Genomic DNA, 10,518 nt, shown 5'->3' with positions numbered 1-10,518 from the left:
AGATAGTTATCAGGACAGGCAAACTAATCTCAACAAAGCTTAGGGATATAACAGTACAGGGGATGCATTCAAGTGTATACTGTGATGAGATTCCTTAGTACCTACTTCTTATTCACACTAATGAAGCATGTAAAATCAGAAGAATTAAATTGACAAATATCAAAGAATCATGCTTTCATTTCCTTATTTAAGAATACATTTATGAGTCTTGAACACAAGAAGCTCAAGGAAAATCACAGATTAATCCAGAAGCCAATTGAGATATAAATCAAAACCAGCAAACCAGGATACGAACTGACTCTTTGAATGTCAAATCAGATCAACAATGTCTGTTTTCAAGAGATCAATAATATCAAAATCTACAAGAACCAATGTCTGAGTCCAACCTCTATGCAGCCAACCAAACAACAGCTTCTCTGTAGTGTTAGGACAAGATCCGTCTTCCCCTTCCCCCTTTCAGGCCTTCAATGGGGAGACATCTGCACTTCCTCACAATGGTGCCAATGAGGTCATTGCAAGAAATGAGCCAATCATCATCTCTAAGAAGAAGTAGCATACAATACAGAGGTATTATTTTCACTCAGGCTCTCAGAACAGGAAAGGCATGGCTGGAGACTTGGAAAGATGTGTCTGAGGCAGCTGCTTAAATGGGATTGGCAAGTCCCATTGCCTCTAATGACCCAATTCCTCCTGCTGGGTTTCACTGTCTGGTGTTTAGTAACTTCTCCAAACACACCCCTGCAAGAGGCAAGCAATTGAGAGACAGGAAGTGGTGTGACATCTCACATTCAAACCTTAAGGAGGACATGTTGACCTTAATAAAAGCAGCAGTAACAAGAATGGTGAGCGCTGTGCTGACTTGGATTTGAGACTAGTTTGAGAGTGAACCCAGGAGCTTCATTAAGGCCCTTTTCTCTGGCCTTTTCAAGAGAGGCATAGAGCATTTTGGCTCAGCCCTCAAATTCTCCAATGACTAACTACTGCAGACCTCCTATTCTCTACCTAGAGGCATGAGACTGACTTACTTTTTCTTAATCTCTTAGTTACAGGCATTAAAAAGATGGTAGCATGTCTGTGACATAGTGATGCCATAAGTAATTGAGCTGTCCCTCAATATTGCCCAGGGTAGTTTTGTCTCCTGAGTGGCAGGGTGGTAGGGGAGGACTTTTAACACAATAGGGGGATTTTTCACTACACAGAAAGGGTTGGAGGTGGGGTTGAGTATCAAGCTGGTGGTTATGGTCCAAGTGCAAGGTATAATTGAACTCCTTATTTTTATAGCTAATATTTGTAACAGCTAACAAGAACTTTACAGTAACGAAAGAACTCAACATCCAAAATGTCAAAGAACAATGAAAATATAACAATAGAAAATAGGTAATGCAAATAATTATTAAAACACCTGAAGCATATATACAAACTAATTCCAAAACAATAAACAGTAACTTAAAAGCCAGGTACAAAAAAACCAAAACAACACAAACCCCCAAAGCACTGGGAACCAAACTCATTATGTTCAGGCCATTGGGGAATCACAGTTGCTCAATTCTAAAAAAGGACAATAAAAAACAAAACTTTCTGATAACCAATGTCTAAATCTAACTGCTCTGCAGCCTATCAACTGCCTTTCTGCAGTATGCACACAGTTCCAGCTGTGCTTTCTGTGGTTGAGCTACTATAATTTCTCACAATGGCATATTGTAAGGTCATGGGATACATGTGCCAATCTCAGTTCACCAAAAACCTATTATCATTCTCTAGTTCTTTTCAAGAGATGTGGAGACCATTTTGGCTCAGACTTGGTCTTAGTCAGGGTTTCTACAATGACCAAAAACGAGTTTGGAAGGAAAGGGTTTATTTGGCTTACACTTCCAGATTATAGTCCATTATTACAAGTAGTCAGGACATGAACTCAAGCAGGGCTTGAATCTGGAGGCAGGAGCTGATGCATAGGCCAAGGAGGGCTGGGAGGTGCTCCTTACTGGCTTGCTTCCCATGGCTTGCTCATCCTGCTCTCTTGTAGACCCCATTACTATGAGATCAGGGATGGCACACCCACAATGGCTTAGGCTCTCCCACATTGATCACTAATTGAAAAATTTTCCAGTAGCTGTATCTCATGGAGGCATTTTCTCAACTGAGGTACCTTCCTCTCTGATCCCTCTAACTTGTGTCAAGCTGACACACAAAATCATCCTATACAGGCTTTCATAGGACTAGGCACAGCATGATGTTGGGCTCAGCTGCTTCCACTGTCTGTAGGATCTGAGGTAACTTGTTTCACTGCACTGACAATCTCCTAGATCTCTAAGGACCCATTCTTCCTCCAGCCAGGCTTCACATCCAAAGGTTTCCTAACTTCTCAAACGATGCTGTCTAAGAAGACAAACCACTAGATAGCACAGGGAATGTCACATGTAGAGAAACTTTTAACTCTTAATAATAATGACTAATAATGACACAGGTAATGATAGATACAGGAAGCATTGTGCTTCCCTGGTAATGGACACTGGCTTTTTACTACTTGGGAAGTTAGGAAGAGTTCTCCAGTGGCTTTGTGACTTGGCTTTTACAGAATCATCGTTTCTGTACTCAGATGTTTAATTCCTTTGCTAAACTGGACATATAGATTTAAAAAAGTTCGTCCTCACATACATGGAGATGCTGTAAGATGCTCTGCTTCCAAGGCACACCAGGACACGTGAGGTACATCTAGGGGCCTCAGAAGAAGAAGCTTCATCCCAACTACCCTATAAGACCCTCATCTAACTTCTGATGAGAAAATCTAGATCTCAAAAGACAGTGGTTGATGGATTTAGTATTATTGAGAAATGCATCATTCCAGAGTAAATACGCACAAAAATGTTTTATTTCTATGGCCATGAAGAGGGAGCCATGGTGTCCTTTCAGTTTAAAAAAATGCTTTGTTTTGGGTTATTACTAAACTGTGGAAATGTATTTCTTATTTTATAGGCAATTATAAAGTCAGGACCTACCTACCCAGAGATGGAGGGTAGGAGGAGGGCTTCATTTTCTGTTACGTTTTTGTCCTCCACTAAGCTTAGTTCTTTGTCCTACATTCTGTTCATTCTGTCACATGAGTTTTCATCCAAAACATAAAGCCTGATCTGCCTCTCTGTCCTGCAAGAAGACAAAGCTGTCTAAACTGCAGTAAGATTGTAGAATTGTCCCCTGGGAGATTTCCTGCAAAGCTTTTACCTTGTCTTCCAGTGTATGTTTTGGGAATGGACAGGTGGAGAACTCCTGACTCTCCTAGAGCTTCATTTTGGCTTAGTCCTTGCCATTGACAAGACCTAATCAACTGTTGTCTGCCTGTATTCCTCTTTGTAGGACCTGCTGTCTGTCTATCTGTCTAGTCCTGGGCCTTGTCCTTTCTTCTTTGAACTAAAATCTATAGTTCTTATCTCAGACCCAGGATGTGTGTTCAGCTTCCCTGCAGCTTCTGTCTCTTCTGTTGTCACTGCAGACACATTCACATTTCTGTCATCCTGCTTCTGAAACCACAAGGCTTCTGAGTCTTCTTGTGCACTTAAAGTGATTGTAAAACTTATAGATAGCTAGCAAGCAAGAAAGCAGAAATGATACAAAGAAAGATAGAAAGATAGATAGAAAGGAAGAAAAAGAATGGAAGAAAGATGGTAGATTTACCGTATAATATGTTACTGAGTACTAATATTCCTAATTAAAATTGTATGATTAACCAATGCTCCAAACCTCAGCAATGGTTAAAAAGGAAAGCAGGAATGTCTGACCATGTCCTGTCTCTGACACTTCCACACCTTGTGAATTTGTTATTCAGTAAGTTCCCATATTGTGGAAAGATACAAATGCTCTGTTTTGTTCTGGACATAATGTACTCAGAACACACCCTCTCTTTGGAGGGTGTAACTGCCTAGGAGCACCTTCCACACAGAAGAGCTGAGCCTTGGTGCACAGCTGCCTGCTACCCTCTGTCTGCAAATGGTCTTTCAGAGGGGCCCAGGATTTGAGCTAATAGCTTACGGCACCATTACATCTTAACAACATTACATCTAAGACTGAACTTTCCCCAGCATTGATCCATTCACACAGACTCAGCCCTTATGATTGATCTAAATATCAGTTAAATCTAGCTTTTTTATTTATTAACTTTCTATTTATTCAGACTTTTCTTCACTTTAGTCACAATAATTTTGTATTGCTGTACCTAATACCTACCTATTGCACCACATTTATCTAACTTTAGGAATATAGTAATATAGTCCACAAAAATATAATAATTTTTAAATAAAAATTAGTTTCAGATCTTCATCATTTATATATAGGAACAAATATGGGTTTTAAAATATTGGACATATATTCCATAACCTTATCCAATCACTTAGCTGTTCCACAAACGTCTCTGTTATATTCATGAGACTGTCAACATATATGAGCTTGCTGTCTGAGGGGAACTCTTTTCCTTCCCAAGGTGCATGCCTTCTCTTCTCTTCCTACCTTGCTACCAACCTAAGTCTTCTAGTGGGAGATTGAGTATGAGTAGAGAAAAAGTTGTTTGTCTGTTCTCAGTCTTTGGGAGAAAGGACCTAGTTTCTCTCATTAAATATGATGTTGCTTTAGTATATTTGTGATGTCGTGAATGTCTAGTCCACTTGGTTAGAGTTTTTGCAATAAATTGACATTCAGGTTTTTTCTAATTTTTTTTGCAGCAATTCTTATAATGAACTTCCTTTAAAACACATGGATTGTGTGTTTTACTTTATCTTTTCAAAGATAAAGACTTGTTGATTTGTATTTTTGTGTCTGCTCTGAATTACAAATTTGTACTACATGGATACTTGGTGGCCTTGAAGAACAAAAGAGGCCAGCAGCTATCCTGGAATTGGAGTTACAGATGATTGTGAACAACCACATGGGTGCTAGGACTGAACCCAGGTCTTTGCAAGGGCCATAAGTGCTCTTAACTCTGAGCCATTTGTGAGTCCATTATTTTATTCATATTTATGCATATCATGTGTGTGTGTGTGTATGTGTGTGTGTGTAGTGCTCATGAAACTCAGGACAGGGCATCAGATCCCCTGGAACTAGAGTAGCTGTATATAACTAGAGTAGCTGTATGCTAGGAACCGTACTATGGTGGTTTGAATAGGTATGGCCCCATACACTCATGTATTTGACTGCTTGGCCCATGGGGGGTGGCACTATTAGAAGGTGTGGCCTTGTTGGAGTAGATGTGGCCTTTTTGGAGTAAGTGTGTCACTGTGGAGGTGGGCTTTGTGGTCTCCTATGCTCAAGGTCTGCTCAGTGTGGCTCCTTCAATTCAAGTCTCCCCTTGGCTGTCTTCAATTTATAATGTAGAACTCCTGGCTCCTCCAGCAAGCACCATGTCTGCCTGCATGCTGCCATGCGTCCCACAATGATGATAATGGATTTAAATCTCTGAAACTCTAAGCCAGCACAAATTAAATCTTTATAAGAGTTGCATTGCTCATGGTGTCTCTTCACAGCAATAAAACTTTAAGACATATGCTCCTTCCCTCTGAAAAGGCAGCTCATGCCCTTTAAAGCCAAGCCATGTCTTTTGTTCAAGACTATTTGTTATAAACTGATGAAAGAAACTTAGTCACTTTCAACAAATCCATCCTGATCTTGATGAACAAGCTGTATGTTGGATTTCATTTGCTCATATTTTGTTGATGATACAAACACGATCTGTGCTCATTCCATGGATTAGTTTTCCTTCCATATTACTTGTTTACCTAACTTTCTTATCAGGTCAATGCTAAAATAATGGCAGGAATTAGAAAGCATTACCTATGCATATGTTTTCTAAAGGAGATAATAGAGAATTGATGTTATTTCCTCTTTAATGTATGGAAGATCTCACCAGTGAAATTGTCTCGAAAAGAACTTTTTCTTTTTCTTTGTAAACGACTATTAATTATTATGTTGATGGGACATGGAGAGATACCACAATTCTTAAATCATTTTTCATGAAAGCATGGGTATGCATTCTGAATTCAAAGAGCCAGATAAAGCCAGACACATGGTGCCAGCTGTCTATAATCCCAGCTTTTCCTACATCAGATTAGGAGATGAAGACAAGAGGTTCCCTGGATGCTTGAGGGCCAAGTAGTTTGTGTATATGGCACAAACAAATTTAGTTTTAATTAATGAGTAATTAATCAAAATAAAACCCTGGATGAAGAGGCTTAGCCACTGAGATTGCTTTTTTGAAGCAATCCTTGAGAAGAGAAAAAGGTTGGGAGGAGGTAAAAACCTCGGTTGCTGCAATAGAAAAAGCATGGCTCAGAGCCCTGAGGACCTCAAGATACATTTAGAAATAGTTTGTTCCCATCCTTCCTCAGTTTCACATGACTGATCTGATGACCTGGGCTGTGGTTCTCCAAGGAAGTCAGTCTGAAGTCAAGGTGCTTCGTTGTTGAGTATTAGAAGTCTTGGGAGAGAGGATGTTGTTGGGCTACATTTCTGCCTTTCTCTGGGGTGCCTGAGTAATGCCAGCGAGCTGCTTAGGGTTGGCTGAACACAGTCCATGATATGCGTCCCAGCCTGTGCCTTCCAGGATGAGAAACAGCAAGGTGAGGGATGGATGCTGAAGTTCTCAGGCTAATAGCTTCCTGGATCCCCCAGTGAGGCTTCTGATCATCTTAGCCAGGATATTTCCTGTCTGAGTCCTCACTACTGTTGTGTCAGATCTCAGCGCATTTCCATCTTTGGGTATCTGTGGACAACCACTGTGGCTTCATAAATTAATCTTGGCCTGATGGGTGACTTTGACAATAATCTTCAGAGGGTTTGTTGGCATCAGGAGCTGAGATCACTGCTACAGGAAGCCAGCGGGGAGTGAGCATGCCCTCTGGTGGAAGCGGAAGGCATGACATGGAGGTAGGATTTGAGTGCACTTGCCTGTGGTTTTACGGTGCAATACTGAAGAGAATGCTGCCCTCCTGCCAGCCCAGACCTTTGGGATTCAATTGCTCTTTTCAGTGGCATCTAAAAGACCCCTGCTTAACCCTGCTTTGCTAAGAGCTCTGGAGGAATTACTTGTCTGGATTGGACCCTTCTCTGTTCTCTCATTCAGGTAAAAAACCTAGCTGCTGCTTGGTCAATCCTGTAGTGCCTGGTGGACTCCACAGATTGAAGAACTTGATGAGTAAAGCTCATGAATGACTCATTGCCTTGGCCACATAACCCGGGAGACCCAGAGAAACCTTTCGATTAGCAGAGCCTGAAATCACCCGCCTCCCGTCTGCTTTTTGAAGAACCTATTTATTTACGTGTATGTATTATTTACTTGTATGTTTATAATACTTGTACATCTTATTTATTTACTTGTATATTTTAATAATTTTCATTCCTTTAAACTTTATTTGTGTTTGCTTTATTGTGAACCTTTATATTTGTCAGGTCTCAGGCAGCTCATATAACCAGAACTGAGCTCAAGCTGGACTACAGAACTACTCTTCTTCCCCACTTTGCTTTTTCCTGCTCTACTGCTTCCCTAGCCCTGTCCATCCCGAGTCTGATTTGCACTCTGTCTGACTGGATTCTTCCAGAACCCTCTGGATATTTTCTCTCTCTTATGCACAGTGCAAACCTTCCTATAACGATGGATCAGTCACGTCGCAGTTTCTTTACCTCACCCCTCATGAATACAATGTTCTCTTTAAAAATTTTTTGAGACAGTCTTGCTGATAAAGCCCATGGCAGTGTGGAACTCAGCACTACACTGCTTCCCTCCTGCATGGTGGCACTACATGAATCCACTATGACAAAATTCCCACCCTATCTGATAGATTTCATTTGACTGTGTCTCAGGTAAGACTGTGTGTTTGATGTCTAGGGGAGGGAGATGGGTCCTCTATGGTACCTCCAAGGTACAGCAGATTCAGGGGACCCGCTTCTTACACCAGACAGCATCTCTCAACTCTCCCTGGATGCTGTATCCCTGCTTCTTCTCCTTCACTTATAATGGGAGAAATTACTGCCAATAAACCTCTAGAGAAAGGCCTTATTGGGATGTTTTTCTTTTCTTTTTCAGATCTAGTGACTGACATTGCCACTCCATTCTTGAGATTTCTTTGGAATTATTTTACAATATTTTAAAGATCCTGTTGGTAAGAAAATAAAAATTTCATGGCACACATCTCAGAATAAGACACCCATAACCCATTGCTAGTTCTGTAGGGACTAGTTGTTGTGTCTGCTTTCTGGTCTTAAGGACCTTTGGGCATCACCCAGAAAAATGTGCCCAGTAAACTGTTCCTTTCCGTCTAGATATCTGTCAACTAGTCAGCCATTCCCAAATTATCCAGATCCACGTTTGTGTTCAGATAGCAGATCACTGGTCACTTTAATAACTGTGGATTTTCTTTTGCAAAGGTAGATAATCAGGTCCTTCAGATCTCTCTCTCCCTCTCTCTCTCTCTCTCTCTCTCTCTCTCTCTCTCTCTCTCCTTCCTTCTCCCTCCCTCCCTCTCTCTTTTTCTGAATAATAATTTATTGAGATTCCCTCCTTCCTAGTCTCTAAAATTTTGAGGTCACTTTCTCTGCTTATAGATCTTGTTACCTAGTTCCAAGAAGATAAATGAAGGCAGGGGAACAGAGCACTACTCTATGACATTCATGAGGTGGTTGTAACTGTCTTCCTCATACTTGAAGAACATAGTCTGCTGATCCAGTGCCTGATACAGTGCTTTCACCTGGGTCACGTTTTCTGGGTCTTTCTGTCCATCATTCTCTAATATCTGGTACTGTTGAGGAGTGACTCATAGCAAACACTCAACCACGAGCCAGCTAGGTTTGTTATCCTTGATGTCAGTGTTGACCTTTCTGGTCACACTGAAGTCTCCAAAGAGATCAAGGTAGTTATCCTGGACCTGAAAAAATTCACCAGTCTCCAATAGAATCTTCAGGGTATTGGCATGTTCCTTCTCCCCATCAATGCTATGTCCATGACAGCTGTGATAGGCAGGTAGAAAGAGCAGAAAACTGTCTTGTCCTTAATAATAGATTTGTATCTCCTTTCAGTGCATCTACCAAGATCTACATGGCTCTGGGGTGCTGTGATAAGGTCCAGAGTCTGCCTGATCTCAGTCTAATAGGACCTCTGCAGAAAGAGCTCAGCACTTTCAGGTAGTTCGACTGCTGCCTGCAGTAGAACTTTAGCAGACAGTAAATAGAGGATTCTAGAAGCAGAGCATCCTTGATGGCATCCAAGCCTATGCCTGGCTTCTGATACCCACAGATCTGCCCTTGATGAGTGAGGAAAGAATCCATAATATCATCTGACATGTAGAAGAATGACTACAAACCAGTCCACTGTCATGGAACACTGAAGACACTCAGCACCCTGTTTCCTTGGCTCCACCAGCTCCTGAATGGATTGTACCATGGTTGAACCTGGATTATACTTGCCTTCTGTGGGCATTGTACTCTAGGAACTCGCAAGCAGGGCAATAGCATCCCATGTCTCTGGGTGTCCTAGCTCATCCTCAGCAACTTGACAATCTGGGAGAAGTGCTGGATGAAATCCTGCTTTTCTTGATTATGAACATCAAATGTCTGGGTCCCTTTCATTCTGAGAGAGGAGCTAAATACTCTGTTCCTCAACACAGATTCTCCGGGGAGATGTTTCTCTTAATATGGTAGTAATGTGATCTAGAGATCAGGGACAGAGCCTCCCATCAGTCTATTTCATTATCTGATACAAACTAGTATCTTTTTTTATTGGATGTTTTATTTACATTTCCTATGTTGTCCCCTTACCCCATCCCCCACCCACCCAGGAACCCCCAATCCCCTCACCTCTCCTCCTTCTTCTCTGTGGATGTAACCTCTATCTCCCCCGCACACTACCACCTCCCCACCCTCAAAATTCCCACCCCCCTGGGGCATCCAGCCTTCATGCAATCAAGGTTCTCTTCTTCCATCTATGCCCAACAGGGCCCTCCCCTCTTACATATTCAACTGAAGCGCGGGATCCCTCCCTAAGTGCTCCCAGGCTGGTGGTTTAGACCCTGGGAGCTGTGGTTGGTTGGTATTGTTGCTCTCCTCGTGGTGCCACAAATCCTTTCAGCTCTCCTTCACTCTTCACTCTAACTCCTCTATTGAGAACCCCATGATCACTTCAATGGCTAGTTGTGAGCATCTGCTCTGAGTATGTCAGACTCTTGAAGACCTCTGAGGAGATATCCATATCAGGCTCTTATCAGCATGCACTTCCTGACTTCCACATCAGCATCTACCTTCGGTGATTGCACATGGGGTGGATACTCAGGTGGAGTGGTCTTGAGACAGCCCCTCCTTCAGTTTCTGTCCCTCACTTTCTCTCCATATTTGGTCCCTTGAGTATTTTGTTACTCCTTCTAAGAAGGACCGAATCACCCCCACTTGGTCATCCTTCTTTATGGGCTTCAGGTGGCCTGTGAGTTGCATCTTGGGCATTTCAAGGTTCTAGGCTAATATCCAATAATCAGTGAGTGAATACCATGTGTG

General features: G+C 41.9%; 1 pseudogene; it reads right to left on the bottom strand.

Moving 5' to 3' along the window:
- Positions 1-8,590: 8,590 nt before the first annotated feature.
- Positions 8,591-9,600, bottom strand: LOC114615387 (annotated as a pseudogene).
- Between the last annotated feature and the right edge of the window lie 918 nt (positions 9,601-10,518).

This window comes from Grammomys surdaster, unplaced genomic scaffold (genome assembly GCF_004785775.1).
Source record: "Grammomys surdaster isolate TR1022 unplaced genomic scaffold, NIH_TR_1.0 126660, whole genome shotgun sequence".
Lineage (NCBI taxonomy): Eukaryota > Metazoa > Chordata > Mammalia > Rodentia > Muridae > Grammomys > Grammomys surdaster.
This window is presented reverse-complemented; position numbering and strand designations above follow the sequence as displayed.